Raw genomic sequence first — 14,625 nt, forward strand, 5'->3', positions numbered from 1 at the left:
GTTCAGGATGCCAGACAGCTTTTAGGGATATCGGATTGGTGGACCTTCCTTACTAAGGCAAACATCAACCGGATACGGATTATTGCGCCGTTGATGATTATATAACCACGAAGTTTCACCTCAGTGCAGCTGTTTTAAAAAAAAATGAATATAACAAAGAGACGGGCATTTTTAATAGAGTTTTGTTTTTACTCCAAACCTTAAAAATACCAAAGAGCTCACCACATTAAAATTGTGTACCTACACTATTTCTGGGAAAGCAGAATTTTTATCAGATGAAGTTTCAAATGTGACACACTTTTAACACGACTTGTATGAATCCTAATATTGACCCTTACTACCTACTTCTTATTCCTTAGCTGGCGCTGTCCATTTCAACCGAGAAACTTCAGTTTTCCTCGAAACTTTTCTCAGTGAAACTGAGCATGCATTGCTCAATCGATAATTCTTCAGAGGTAGTTTTCAATGACTGTTCCGTTCAGTTCGGCTACCGTCTTAGTATTTAATTGCTCTGGAGATTGAATTCGATCGCTTTCATTAATACAATTCTTTGCAGTACTTCCCTAGAAAGAGTCCCACGGTATCAAACTGACATCTTCCAATCTTGTAATTTCTTATCTGGATTGTAACGTCACCATACTGAAACTGCACATGATAGAGTATCATTCAAAATTTAAAGCGACGGTCTAACCTTGGCCATTTGAATTGGTCGCACTCAAAACAGTCGAATTTTAGTAATGGCATAGCTGCTCTACAATCACTTGGGAGTTCCAAAAAATGACCCTGGTAGAGTATGAATGCTAGTGGAAGAATTTGCTGGTAATTATTAAGATGAGTGGGCATTTAACGCTCCGAAAAGCGGCCACCAACGCGAGCCGGACTGAACTCAATTAACATCCCATCAGGGATTTGGTCCAATAGCACAAGAATCAGAGCATCCTTCTGGATCTGGCTTTTTCCTTTTTTTCCTGGTAATTTTGGGAAGAGTGGGAATGGTACCCCAAATTACAGTGAAAGACTCTTTCGGGTCGACCTGGAATTACACTTTCTTCCAACTGATTGTCAGGACTGATTGTCAGGACCCAAATAACTTCGAATCAACTGGCATATTGAGCTCGCACAAAAATTTTTCATTTGTCTGTCGTTAACGAGGATTACGTTTTAAGTAAGGTCTCAAAGCGTACAATCTAACTTCTGCAGGATCGATTCTTGCACATGGGGAAGTACCGAAATTGACAGAAGAGTCCACTGTTGGAAATGCAATATGAACCTACTTCTCGTATAGACGAGGTCGCAAAAGCTCTGACGTCCGTAGAGTTGCAATCTTCATTCCGGTTGCAGTATATATTCATATATTTCTCGATAAGTAATTTTCGAGGTAGAATTTACAGCTTTTGCCACCTGGTATTGGAATTTCTGTTATATACGCTATCCAGAAATCCCCATAATGTCCCTTGAATATATTTTCATTCCTAAAATTCTTACGTAGATATTTTTTGGCATATTAGGCAAGTTTCAATCCCCTATGGAGAAAGGTAAAGACAAGTGACCCCAACTGTGTATCAAATAGAGTATGTATATATTGCAAAGAAAGAAGATTGATTGTTGAAACGTAAGTAAATATGTATACATTTGTTATTGTAAGGAGATAAGGGAGGAAGCGCTATATAATCTCATATACATACATAGGTATATGTAAAACAATTATTGAAACAAATGAGTCCCAACGATTAAAACCATTATCAAGATTGTCATTTTTATTCAGGGTGTAGTGGTAGAAGTGGTAATTCCGTTTATTACTTCTAGTAATATTGTTTATTTCCGTTAATGGAAAGATAATAGTCAGTCATTCGGAGCAAGTGATAAGGATCGAAAAAATATACAGAAAATATCTTCAAATAGCGAAGTGAAAGCTGTGTATGGTATTATGTACATTAGTGATGTTCTGCACGTGAAATAATCGAACAGCCCACACGAGTTTATATAATATTCCAGACTGCAACTCAGCACTTCAACTGAACATTCAATAAAGATCAAAGCTATTAGGATCTTTCTTGTAGACACTACTAGAATCCAAACTCTGTTGACAGTTGCATGAAAGATTTTGATATTGTTTTGTGTGCCTAGAATTTTATAAAGTTAGTGGCTCTTAGTATCGAAATTAACCTACGTCATTGTGCAGAATAAATACATATACTCATCTTCTTTGAAATATCTTCACCAAATTAGCCAACCACAGTGAAAGTAAGTGAAAGTTTAACAAAAAAACGTTTAACATTAGGGGAATATATCCAAAATCTCATATTACTATCCATATATCCCGTGAAAATATACTACCCTCTAAAGCTATCATATGTGTCCGCCGAAGTTGACTCTCTGATGAATTGTAAACATTGCAAACATACATAGAAGTCACCTACTTTTGTTGTTGAAACATACCTTAAAATTCACTACTTCCTAAAAAAGCAACTAAGTCATTTAAGGAATTTCGGATTAACTAACAAGCGGCTTCAACCCAACGAAAGAGGACCTTATTTTCCGTACGCTCCATAATCTTCCGATTCAAATCAAGTCTGTTCTCTGTTCTTTTATACTTTCTGTCATCCAAGCCAAGAATAATAGTGATAGTTATAGCCATGCTCGTGCTATATTCATTAAATCAATGACATTAAAAAAGCTTTTCACTGAGATACGGTTATTAGAGCGAAATACAAAATTCTATGAAAATGGGAGGAAATACGAAGTTAACGCAAAAATAGACAATGCGAATTATATTAATTTATACATCTTCATTACAAGGACGTTCGCATGTGTTATTGTACTAGACCCTACTTCCCAAAATTTATGAAAGAGCAGGTATTATTCCACTAGAAAAGAAAATGGAAATGAAAACGCTTTAGAGATACGTATTTAAATGTATCTCGTACTACAGATCAGGAATCGAAACAAGAAATAGGGTCATATCCCCTCTAGTTTTCACTGTCCCGATGACATACTTCATTTTTCGTTGATGATTCAATATCTGAAAAAATATCTTCCTTTAATTTCATGTAAAAGTGCATAGATTATTCTTTGACATCGTCTTCGAGGTTCTACGCCCATTTTGGATCTTGGCCTTCAGGAATTCCTTCCTCCAACCGCCTCGAACCATTGATCGCAAATTCGAAATTTGAGCAGTGAAGCACTGTCTTCGTCAATAGAATCGACCCAGCGCTTTCAGGATTTTCTAACAAGTTTTCATCTTTCTGTTCTCCCTTCGAATACGTTTTGAAGTATCCGAGTGTGGTCCATATGTTAAACCTGGCTAGCCCATTGCAGCTTCCGAAGTTTTATTGGTTCATAGCCTCCAAGGTCGCCAACACTTTTTCGTCAATGGTCATCCTCTCGTTTAGTTCCTATTACAGTATTCTCGTTAGGACTCTCCTTCCGCAGGTGTTGACCAGTTTTTCGGAAGTTTGTATTAGGTTCGATGTTGCACATCCGTAGCATAGTACAGATCGTATTGTTGTTTTGTATACTCCGAGCTTTGTTTTGCTGTATATTCAGCTGACTCTTTAAATGGGTAGGACCGACTAGAAGACTCTGTTTGTATAAATTTCCTTTCTTGATGTGAAAGACTGCGCTATGATGTTCATATCGTCGAACTTTACGACGATTTGACATAATTTGTAGAGCAGCATGTGTCCACAGGCAACTTTCGTATAACCTGCTTCAGTGCCACATTGAACAGTAAAGATACCAGCGCATGTCCTTCCTTGAAATCCACATTTATCTCCAACCCATCTATGAGGTTGTTATTGACTCTGATCTGCACCGTGTGAGACATTGTCATTCTGGCGAGGCCTACTGTCATATGCCTGCTTGAAGTCAACGAATATTTGATAGAAGTCGATGTTGATTCCCAGCGCTTTTCTAGCGCCTGTTTGACCATAAAGGGCTGGTCAATTGTCGATTTTCCAGTTCGAAAATCTCCTTACCAGCGTACAACGTAATTTTTTTTCTCTGGTAATTTCGTCAAGGTTTTATAGGTTGTACAAAATAGTGAAAAGCGTCTGTAATTGTCGTATGGTAACTTGTCACCTTTTATGTAGATAGGGCATATCGCACTTTTTGTTAATTCTTTGAAAATTGATAGCTGACTCTGTTTATTCCAATGATGGCGGTTTAATGTTCCCATTACGCGCGACTATAATTCGCGTGCGTGTTTGGTGATTGATTTTTAAATTTAATTTACTAATTGACGCAATATCAATCGATGAACCTACTCCGAACATAGTATGCCACATATCCTCAAGACATTGTAGATATATATAAATTGGATTTTTGATCCGAGACTTGATCAAAAGCCTTTTAAGAATGAATATGTATTAGGACAGCGTGGTATTTTAATCATCCTTATTACATCCGCTCCAAAATTCTAATTAAATATTCTCTTCCCTAGGCAGCACTGAAAAGGTGCAAAGGCCATTGTGATGAACAAACATTCGCGGTTGAATAGAGGACGCACGACATTTATTATAAGAAATTGAATAGCACTTCATAAGTCGATAGAACTCTGACAGACATTTCTTCCCGTAAATATGTAGGTTCACCCCCACATCCATAAACACCCACCACATCATAAGCAATTTCATAAATTCACAGAAATGTCTGGTATAGAAACCTTAACACCCTTTCAGAAAAGATTCTCTCAGAGCATTTTCTATTCAACTCAAGGAGGAATTAATATATTCCTAAGGACTCTTATGAATGCATAACATAAACTTCGACGAGAAATTACCCTTGCCATACATACTTCCTTCAAGCTCTAGCAAGTGCCAATGCTTAAATCACTATGATAACACTGTGACCTTTACCACAAGAATGTATTACTAAATATAAATATGCAGACATGGTCGTATGTACTCATGTATCCTTGGATTCCTTGGAATAATTACGAAATTACATTTTCTCAATTAATAGTATACGCTGAATGCTAGTCACGCACTCACTGTGTATCATCTAAATACCTTTTCAATTCAAGGGCAGACACTTTCAAGAACACTAAATTCGAAGGAGTGTAATTCTTATGCAAATAGTGGCTTCTGTCGCACTCAGTCACTTTGAATTAATCATGGAGATTTGCGCAAATTAAATTTCACTGAAAGTATTGTAGAAGAATGAATTAGTCCCAGGAAGTCCATTATTTTGTTTGCAAGGCTAATACGAAGACAAGGACTAAAACCTTGTGATTCGTTTGGATTATGTTTTTGAATAATACCGTAACAGGAAAGCAAGCCCAGCGATGATGGCAATTGTGTAATGGAAGAGAACCCCCATAGGCGGGACTTTCAATTCAGTTTATTTTAAAGTGGACATGAAATATTTCTTCAAATGTTCCAGCACCAACGACTTTCTTTTCCAATTTAGTCTACTTCAATTAGTTTGACGGAGCTTACGAAATGCCACAAAGGGAACTTTTGGACTCATATAACGCAATTGGGACGCACATAATAGAAACTTAAATATGGTTATGCATGCAAAATGCAATGCCCCTAGGTTACTTTTCAATCAATGAGTTTCCAAGAGCAAAGCGCAAACATCAGAACCATCAGACAGCAGATTCAACCCTCAGTTAAACATAATCGCAAATTGAAAAATATGTAGATATTTCCGCCACCAAATGCTACTAACTCAAAATCTCAAAATATCTCCTAGGAAAATAAACCTTTTGACTTTCCATCTAATTCTCCCAGGTATGCCTTCTTTGTACAAGAACTGGGCATTGCCAAGAACGTGTCACGATCTTGAATCTCTCACCAATTCTCAGAAAAGTTAGAGCGGCGTTTCTGAACCTGTTCTTGTTAGTTCATCCGCTCCTTCATTACGCTCTATCCCAAAATGGCAAGGACTACAGAGTATTCACAAGCTAACCATCTTGGACTTGATTGCCATCCTAGAAGCCTTGATGTCAGTATCAAATTTATAATCGAAATCAAACTTCAGCATCATGCTATCTCTTGATATCAGTAATTTGGGATATTGGTTAGTATAAATATCGATCTTGTTCCGATTTAAATAGCTCTCTGCTTCACTGATACCTCTGGACATTTTGAAAATTGCCCTCTTCGCCCACATCTATATGTTGAGAGTGTCAAGTAAAGTCAATGCCAAGAAGACTTGTTGGGATGTTGTTCTACATGCACTCCTTGTAATACACACACAAGCAAATCTTCACTGACTGTTATGGTTTGATTCTACCAGCCCAAAATGCCGCACTGTAGGTAGTCAATGTTTTCAACGTCATTTAAAAGTTGCCCACTAGCTAACCCCTTATTGACGATGATAGTACAATGCCCTGCGGGCAATATACGGTTGCCATAAAGGACTATTATGTGAGCCAAAGCGAGTCAACAGCACCTACGCGCCATTATTATCGATTTCTAGAAATGTACTTCATATTCCCAGAAGATTGTACTGTTTCTCCACCGTCTGTTGGAAACTCTCCTCAAATCCCGACAAATGCGAGGCCATTGTCTTGCATGAAAACATGAGAATGACGCCGAAAATGCGGAGTGGCAGTAGATCTTTATCACTTACAATCCACGACGATCCCATTCCTATTGTAAAAGAAGTCACTTACCTTGGAGTGACAATGAATTCCCGTCTCTCCCACGTCCCTCATATAACGAAGGCACTAGGCCGTGCAACTAACCTCCTATTGACTCCAAAGCCATGCAGATCGAGATCGTTGAAGATGACCTTCTTCGGACTCATCTGCTTCCCCAGATCCTCTCATCCCTTCAATCACAGAACGATCTTTTCGATCCCCAAGGTGGAGTAGTCTTCTACACAGACAATTTCTCCGACCCCCAATTTTTTAAATCTACCCATCATTAACGCCTCTCCTAGCTTTTTATTCCCATCCCTCTCCTGCACGTCACACATCGTACCCCATTCCTTTTTACCTCCCCGCCCCTCCCTGTTTTCAAATATGCTCATCGAGTGGAGATTTTTTTCGACTTTTCCTCCAAAATGGCTTTGTAAATATTTCCCGACATATATTTCTTTAGTAATAAGTTAGGTTAAGCTTCATCATATACCTTAGATTAAGTTTAACTGTTAAGGTAGTCCTTAAGTTAGTTATAAGCTTATATTCATCTGTTCTAGTAAGTAAAAATTGTTGTTTTTTTCTTACTCCACTGTCATAAGCTACATACTTCAATAAGTTCCATTACATGGCATAACCCGCAGTAGACTCGTGGTTTTTTCCATGTGACCAATCAACTACTATTTCTGCATTCTGATTAGAAGGCCTATGGGTATCTGGTCCATACATGGACAACGTTTTTCGTTTTTACTTTTCCCTGTCTGTCTGTCTGTCTGTTTGTCATACCTTTCATCGCACAAACGGTCGCTCCCATTCATACGAAATTTGGTAGAAAGGTGGGACGTGTAAATCCTATTGTATGCAGCGAGTTCTACTTTGAGTTAAAGGGGGCTGGTCCCCATATATGCGAGTGGGGCCGTAATTTTTTTTCACCGTGTATAGTCATACATGAAGTGCTCTAACGCACTTCAAGGTCCTGATCCAATATGGATTGTTGCGCCAACGATTATCATTATTATAGTCATGTAGGATGTCAAATGAAATGTCTCAACTAATAATTTCCGAAATCGATACAAATTTTGACATTGGTTGCGAAGCGGAGGAATGCGGGGGTCCGAAAAAGGTCAGTTACTTGAAGGACTCATTCTCTCCATACTGATACCAGTTTAAATAAAGTCGATAATAGTATATTACTATATTTCTTATAAGTATGTTTTATATAAATTGACTGCGAACCCCCTTAAGTTGATCCTAGAATAATCAACCTTTACAGTAATATATAATACAATAGAGCATGACACTTCCTACCACTACCCGAGTTATAATAGGTCAAAGTTGTCACTTTTGTGCAAATTTCTTGTGTTCTGAGTGAGCGGTTTGACAAACTCGGAAAAAATGCCCACTTAAATATGCTTATACAAGCAATACACAAAACCTTTCATAACTGAAGCACGAGGCTTCCGGTTTCTGACTTGTTACTATCTCAGGCCAGCGTACTCCGATAACGAGATGCGGACATGAGTTAATGTAAACTCGGAGTTTCCATGTTCAGTTAATATTGCTGCTTGGTATACATATTGGCAACGATGTAAGGGATTACACGTTACAAGATTAATTCTAATGTTGTTACCCAGAATCTTCTTTAATATTTTAAGTAGGAAGAATGTCAGGGAAATTAACTTGAAAGATTTTTAATAAGAAAGATCTTTCTTGCAAGCTTACGGAATGAAGACGGTCTACGCCGCCTCCACGCCCTTGACATGTGTCCCAAAGCTACATTGCCCCTAACCACGATTAAACGGTTCGATAGCCTCTCGATTTTCTTACTGGATCGAATCGGTATATGTCATCAGTACGTTTTCTTACCAATCACCAGGTTTGTTTTACCTAGTTGTCTAGTCAACTACCTAGAGCCATTATTGCGATCTTCAGCGTGACATCTCTCGGCCTCCCATTGGACTGCGGGTGGTATGCAGTTATCCGGTGGTGCTATGCAGTCGATGAGTTTGCCTAACTTTGAGAAAAAGGAGGACTCGAACTGCATTGCTTGTTCAGTAATTATAATTTCCGACATACCGCCATAAGGTCTCAAAATTGTGGAGAAATGTATTTTAGGTCACCGCGTGAAACTATCAATGATTGTGAGGAAACAGTAGAAATCTCGCAAAGCACTGATTATTTCATAATGGATTTTGTAAAACCGCCCGGTCGTCCGAGCTTACACGCCTAAATTTTTCCGCATATACTTCATAGTTTTGCACTTCTAAGATGCAATGCACTGTCCGGCCCAAGAATGGCCTTGTTCATGGGCGGTCAGAAATATTTTGCGGTGACTAGCCGATTCATTGCCGGATGCCCGCTAAATCACTAACGGCGTGAAATACTTCTTTGCGGAAAGCAGCCGGAATATATGGTCTTTGCCGCTTGTCAAGACGTTAAGTCGAACAACTTAAATGAATATTTGGAGTTGATTTCGACGCTCTGAAAAACTGCGTCGTTCTTTTGTGCCTCCGCGATTGCCGAAAAATCAACGTGTCTAATGTCGGAATTATACTGGCTGATAAAACTGAGATACCAAAGTTGGCATGAGGACGCTTTGTCGGGGTTTTGTTTTAATGCAAAGGTGGTGACTTACGGTCCATGATCCCTGTAAACGACCTGCCTTCAGAGAAAATCCAGAAATATTTTATTGCGAGATGTACGGCTAATAACTTATAATCATAAATGCAGTGGCTTGAAAAAGAAGCTCAGCGGCTGTTAGATTGGCTGGTCAGCGAATTAATGACAACAAGAAGGAAGTTATAATGCAATCGAGAATATTGACACCCATCAGACAAAATATAACAATTGTCGAGTACAACTTACAAAATGTAAACAACTTTACATACTTAGGTGAGCAACTGATGAAAAACGGAAAGAAAATGGTTGAGATAAAACACCTAATTCAACAGTGAACAGAGCCTTATACTCTATTCTACCGATTTTAAAAGCCAACTGCATACATTGAAAAATAAAGTTCTGAGTATACAAAGCGATGATAAGATATGTGTGATGTGAAACATGAACACTAACACAAACTGTTAAACTTGTGAATATGTTCGAGAGGAGGGTCCGGAGGAGAATAATAGGAGCCAAACGCGAAGATGACCAATGGATCAAATGCAATCATGAGTTATATCAAATATTTGTCAACCCTGAAATCCCTAAGTAAACAAAACTTCAGAAGTTCTAATGGGGTGGCCAGGTTCAGGTCATAGACCATACTCAGATACCTAAGAGGGTAGTTGAAGGGAGATCAGAAAAACGAAAACTCGTAAGAAAATCCCGAGTACGCTGGGCAGATTCTGCAGACGAAGAAGGCATTACCACGCGATCGAGATGGTTGGAAGATGGACATCTTGAAGGCCAAGACCCGATATTTGCTGAAAAGGCCAGCACCTATAGTAATGTCTGAGGCATTGACGGATAGGTCTGCATCTTGCTGAGCGAATAGCAGAAGTGTAGCTTCCACCAGTTATTGCTTGGTGGTCCCAAATGCTTGGGCAATCGCAATCGGCCGATTGTCTTTAGTCTTCGGCCCAGACAGATAAGCGTTAAGAATTGAGTAATGGCAATGATGGTAGAACTTTACATTCCTAAAAAAATAAATAATAATTATATAATAATAATAATCATTGGCGCATAACCCATATTGGATCAGGGCCTTGAAGTGTGTTAGAGCACTTCATTCAAGACCGTAACGGTACACTATAGTACACTGTAGGAGGCAATGTGGTCAGCATTGCGCTCGCCGGAGATTATTACCCTGATTTGACTCAGGTACTCATTCACAGCTGAGTTGACTGGTATCTAACGTCAAATAAATACCGCGAAAAAGAAAAAAATATTTACACCGTCTGTAATCGCCATAAGATCTTCAGCTATTAGAAGGTCGTCAAATAACCTGCTTAAGAACTCTTTCCGCGCAGTGTGAGCTTCTGAGGTGATAAAGGGCGCACCTTCGAAATTATAGGGAGGCGGGGCAATAGTGTTTATGCGGTGCTCAACATAATGCTTAACTGGCGCAGAAAGACTGCGCTCGATTAAGATGCTGCAATATTTTTAAAGTATAGAAAAAGCGCACGAATACGTTGGCCAGCTACGCCTTCAAAAACGATGGAAAAAGTGTTAGGCGTGCATGTTGTGATTTTTCTTGATTATTATATTCTACATAATGTGCTGTGTATTCAATCAGAGTTGTGTTGTGTAGATTCACTATCATTCACATCCATAATGACAGAGGAAGTCTGCGCTTTCAAAAATCCGCTTTACTAATAACAGATGCAATATTTTAAATTTCATTTTTATTGTTGATCAATCAAAAGTAGAGCCGGATTTCTCGCCCTCTCACAGCCTCTTATATCTCTATGATGACTCTATTGAAGTCGCCCATCATTATCTGCAATTCTAGTTCAATCCTGGTGTCACTACTTGCCTCCAGATGAGCCATGTTATTGAGCACTTGCCTTATACAAGAATCTCAATCTGTGCTCTTGAGATTCCTCTCTGTCCGATCTATTTCGAAAGTATTCTCAACGTCAAATCTTATTCTATTATGCTTTGATTCGACAAAGAGTTTTCTTGCGAATTTTCCAGTTCCTAACTAGTTCAGTGCATACCTCTCACTTGCAGAGCACGGGTCTTCGATTGGTACACACAGGTTTAAGCCAGCCATATTCCAATAATAATAACAATCGTTGGAGCAATGTTAGAGCACTTTATTCAAGACCGTAACGGTACACTTCAGGATTACAGTACCTTGTAAGAGGAAATGCGACATTCCATATGACAGCCTCGTGCTCTAACAGCTGAGCTATCTCGCACCATTCTAATGCCATCCTAAAGAATGCTCCTGGTAATTATTCTGGACACAGCTCTTGTATCGCGAAAGTTTACGTAATATATTTTAGTACTGGTTATCGACAACATTAGTTTTTCGAGCTCTTTCTCAAAGTATCATTCCCCTTCCTTTGTATGGCTAATTTTCTGCCCATCTTGAGTCTTAAGCCTCCTTTTCTCAGATTATAACATCTTTTCTCCTTTTTCTGTTTTATTTTTAAATACAGTCGCGAAGACCCTAATTTTTGGTAATCATTGGGTTTTGAAACTACTCTTTCTCCTTCGTCGTGGTTTGGAAAACGCTCATCATGTGTACCACTAGCATGTCACCCCTAATACATACGGACAGCTCCACTGCTTCCCATTGTGCCATTTTAAGGACTATGGTCCATAGCCATTAGACTTAACTAGAATAGCCAGAACAGCCAATACCTCTAACTGGACTGACATAGCTAACGTGATGATTCCTGGCCTCTAACTTCACACACGCGAGGTTCCCTACCTCTAAGGTCTTGGAGTCATTCCCTCTTGTGGACTGATCTCAACTGCTCCTTTCTTCTTTGATTCTTGTGTTGAAGGCTTAAATCTATCTCAAACCAACTTGATTGTTCCTTCCGCTTCCAAGACCTATAAATGTCTCATTCGATTCTCACGAATCTAAAGTCGAAGAGTTTCGCAGTGCCGGAGCCCCCGCACAACGGTAAAGTCAGGCTCAGAGTGTAAAGAATATCGTTTCAAATTGACGCTTTAGATACGAAAGGCTCTCTTATATAAAAATATTGCGCTGCAGGATGTTTCAATTTGTAGTTTGTAATGTATATACATTCAGTGTGTCAGACTACCCACTTTGCCCCTCAGCGCAGAAAATTGGAGCGAAAAGGCAAATTTAACCTGTTTTAATTTTATTGATAAAGGCAGGATTTCCACTAAAGTTTCCAATAGTGTGCTCTATATTACACAGTCAATATTTCTGTATGGTTTTGGACTTTCGTAAATATAAGAATATACTATTAAGATATGGTTGTGGAGAGTATTTTTAGGTTTGGATATAATATTTTTTTTTAAAATAAGAGATCACTTTCTAACCCACACTCGTTTTCTTTGCAGCTGAGGTCAAAACTAAGACCAGCTTTGGTAAATAGTAATAGAGTTCTTTCACTTAATCCCATCCCATTCATATGCCAAATTTCAAACAAAATCTTGGACAATAAGAATATAATATCTTCTGCTGTTTTCTTTATTCTAATAATGACATACTATCATGTAATTCACATGGAAAAGTAATTTTTACAAACTATATCTTTCTTAGCAATGACTGCATTTCTACCAAATTTCCCAGGATTATCAGACAACATTTTGCTCTTTTGACATGAACTTAAAGGAAGTCTTTTAGTAAACCTCAGAAGTAATAGGATAACCTTATTTGAAGAGGTATGCAGATGGGATTTATTTTATGGCCTAGACTTCTTTCAAATGCATCATGCTGATTTGTTTAGAGTTTTGCACTGGTCGTTTCTAAAAACATTTTACGGTGATTAAATTTTGAGCCCTTAGTCCCCCCTCTCTATTAAAAGCTAGGAGAGTTTACTAGTTCTTCCATTTAATAGCTAATATAACCATATTTTGATAAAAGTAAAGTTTTCGTATATGGACATCCTTAAATTCTGTTACCCGTTGAGCTGTGATGCATTTCACAGATTAATTATTCATTAAAAAATTCGTAACAACCAGTTTAACTGTTTTCAAGTAAATCGGATGTTAAAGAATAGCAGGCAGTTAGGCAGACAGGCAAAACGAACAAGCAAATCGAAAACAGTTTTTGATTTTTTTATTTCAGGATTTTAATTGATTCTGTTCGAGATTCATCTTTTCTTATAGAAATTGAAATTCAAGCTTTGTTGTAGTAATGTGAGAAAGTTTCCTTCACACTTTCTTATTTTCTGGCCTAAGCCTCATAAGTTCATGCAAAGGTAAAACACAGTGAATGCAAGAGAAAAAATGTACACAACCTGCAGTGTCGTTTTATTCACGGAGGATTCACGTCCCTCTTTGGCCTGCCCTTTATCGCCAAGAAGGTACTTTAAGTTACCCTCACCATCACTTCTTTCTTCATTATTCTAAGTCCCTTTACCCGAAATTTACGGTTCCTCCCAACTACGAAAATTAACTTTCCTCACATTCACTTGAAAAAGTTAATTCTGTCCAGTTTACTACCTCCCTACTTCCATAAATTTTCATCTCCCCATTTGAAATTTATTGTTTAGCTTTCATTGTCTTTGTTATTTTTGGGCTATTGCTGACAACGGGTCGTCAGGAATGTGCAACGACCAATGGAATCTAAGGCCTTATTATTATAAAGTCCGGCAGAGACAACGAAAACAAACCTACACTCATGCGATATGCCCTCCAGTCTGGATTTCTGAAGTTGAGATGTTCTCCACTCGAAACTTGGCGAGCAGTGAATATCCCTGACAGGATCCGTTAGAATAACTTGATTTATACATCCCCTCTTTAAAATACCTTTTGACATTGATAAACATATATGAAAGGATAGCTCTTACATTGTATAGAAAAGTGTTTAAAATGTGATTTTTTTCAGTTTAAGAGCCCACATCAATTTCATGTTAATGACATATGGCATGTCGTCTGGGTCATCAACCCTAACATTTTTGTAAATATACGATTACGTAGGAGTCGCACTCAAGTATCTCAAAAATGAGAGTCATGGGAAGGAACATTACATTGGAAATTCTTGTTTTTGCATTGAGTAAGATTTTTTATAGGGACTTAAACTGTAATTAATTCAACGTAAGAACATTAAAAAGCGAGGAAATTGGAAACCAAGCCAACTAGGGATGATATTGGGGAGAGAAGGGAATGAATGTAAAACCAAAGCAGGGGTAGGGTTGTTGAAAAGAAACATCATATCCGAGTTGAAAAGTTGAAAAGGTTATCTGCTTTGGACCTGCGGAGGAGCCCAAGAGAATTCCCTTCATTTCCACCCCCTCCCCTCGATTAACGAACGCAAAGGATAAGCTCTCATTCGAAAAAATCGTAGAAATTTACATTGCTATCTTTGATCGTGGCAGCCACAGACAATGAAGCAATGATATTCATAAAAAACATTTATCCATAAAAAAAATTTTAAATCCTGGCGG

The 14,625-nt window shown here is 38.3% G+C and overlaps 1 protein-coding gene across 3 annotated transcripts in view; it reads left to right on the forward strand.

The window, feature by feature from the left end:
• Window positions 1–14,625, forward strand: part of LOC119646311 (prohormone-3) — a 188,052-nt gene that overhangs the window by 81,372 nt on the left and 92,055 nt on the right. The window contains exon 3 of one of the 3 annotated variants that reach the window (XM_038046730.1): window positions 12,578–12,601. The exons of 1 other annotated variant lie outside the window; for it this stretch is intronic. The gene's annotated coding sequence lies outside the window, so the exon portion shown is untranslated. Of the gene's footprint in view, window positions 1–12,574; window positions 12,602–14,625 lie in introns of all 3 variants that reach the window. One more of the 3 variants, XM_038046728.1, reaches the window with a different exon arrangement.

Source organism: Hermetia illucens, chromosome 1, assembly GCF_905115235.1.
Source record: "Hermetia illucens chromosome 1, iHerIll2.2.curated.20191125, whole genome shotgun sequence".
NCBI lineage: Eukaryota > Metazoa > Arthropoda > Insecta > Diptera > Stratiomyidae > Hermetia > Hermetia illucens.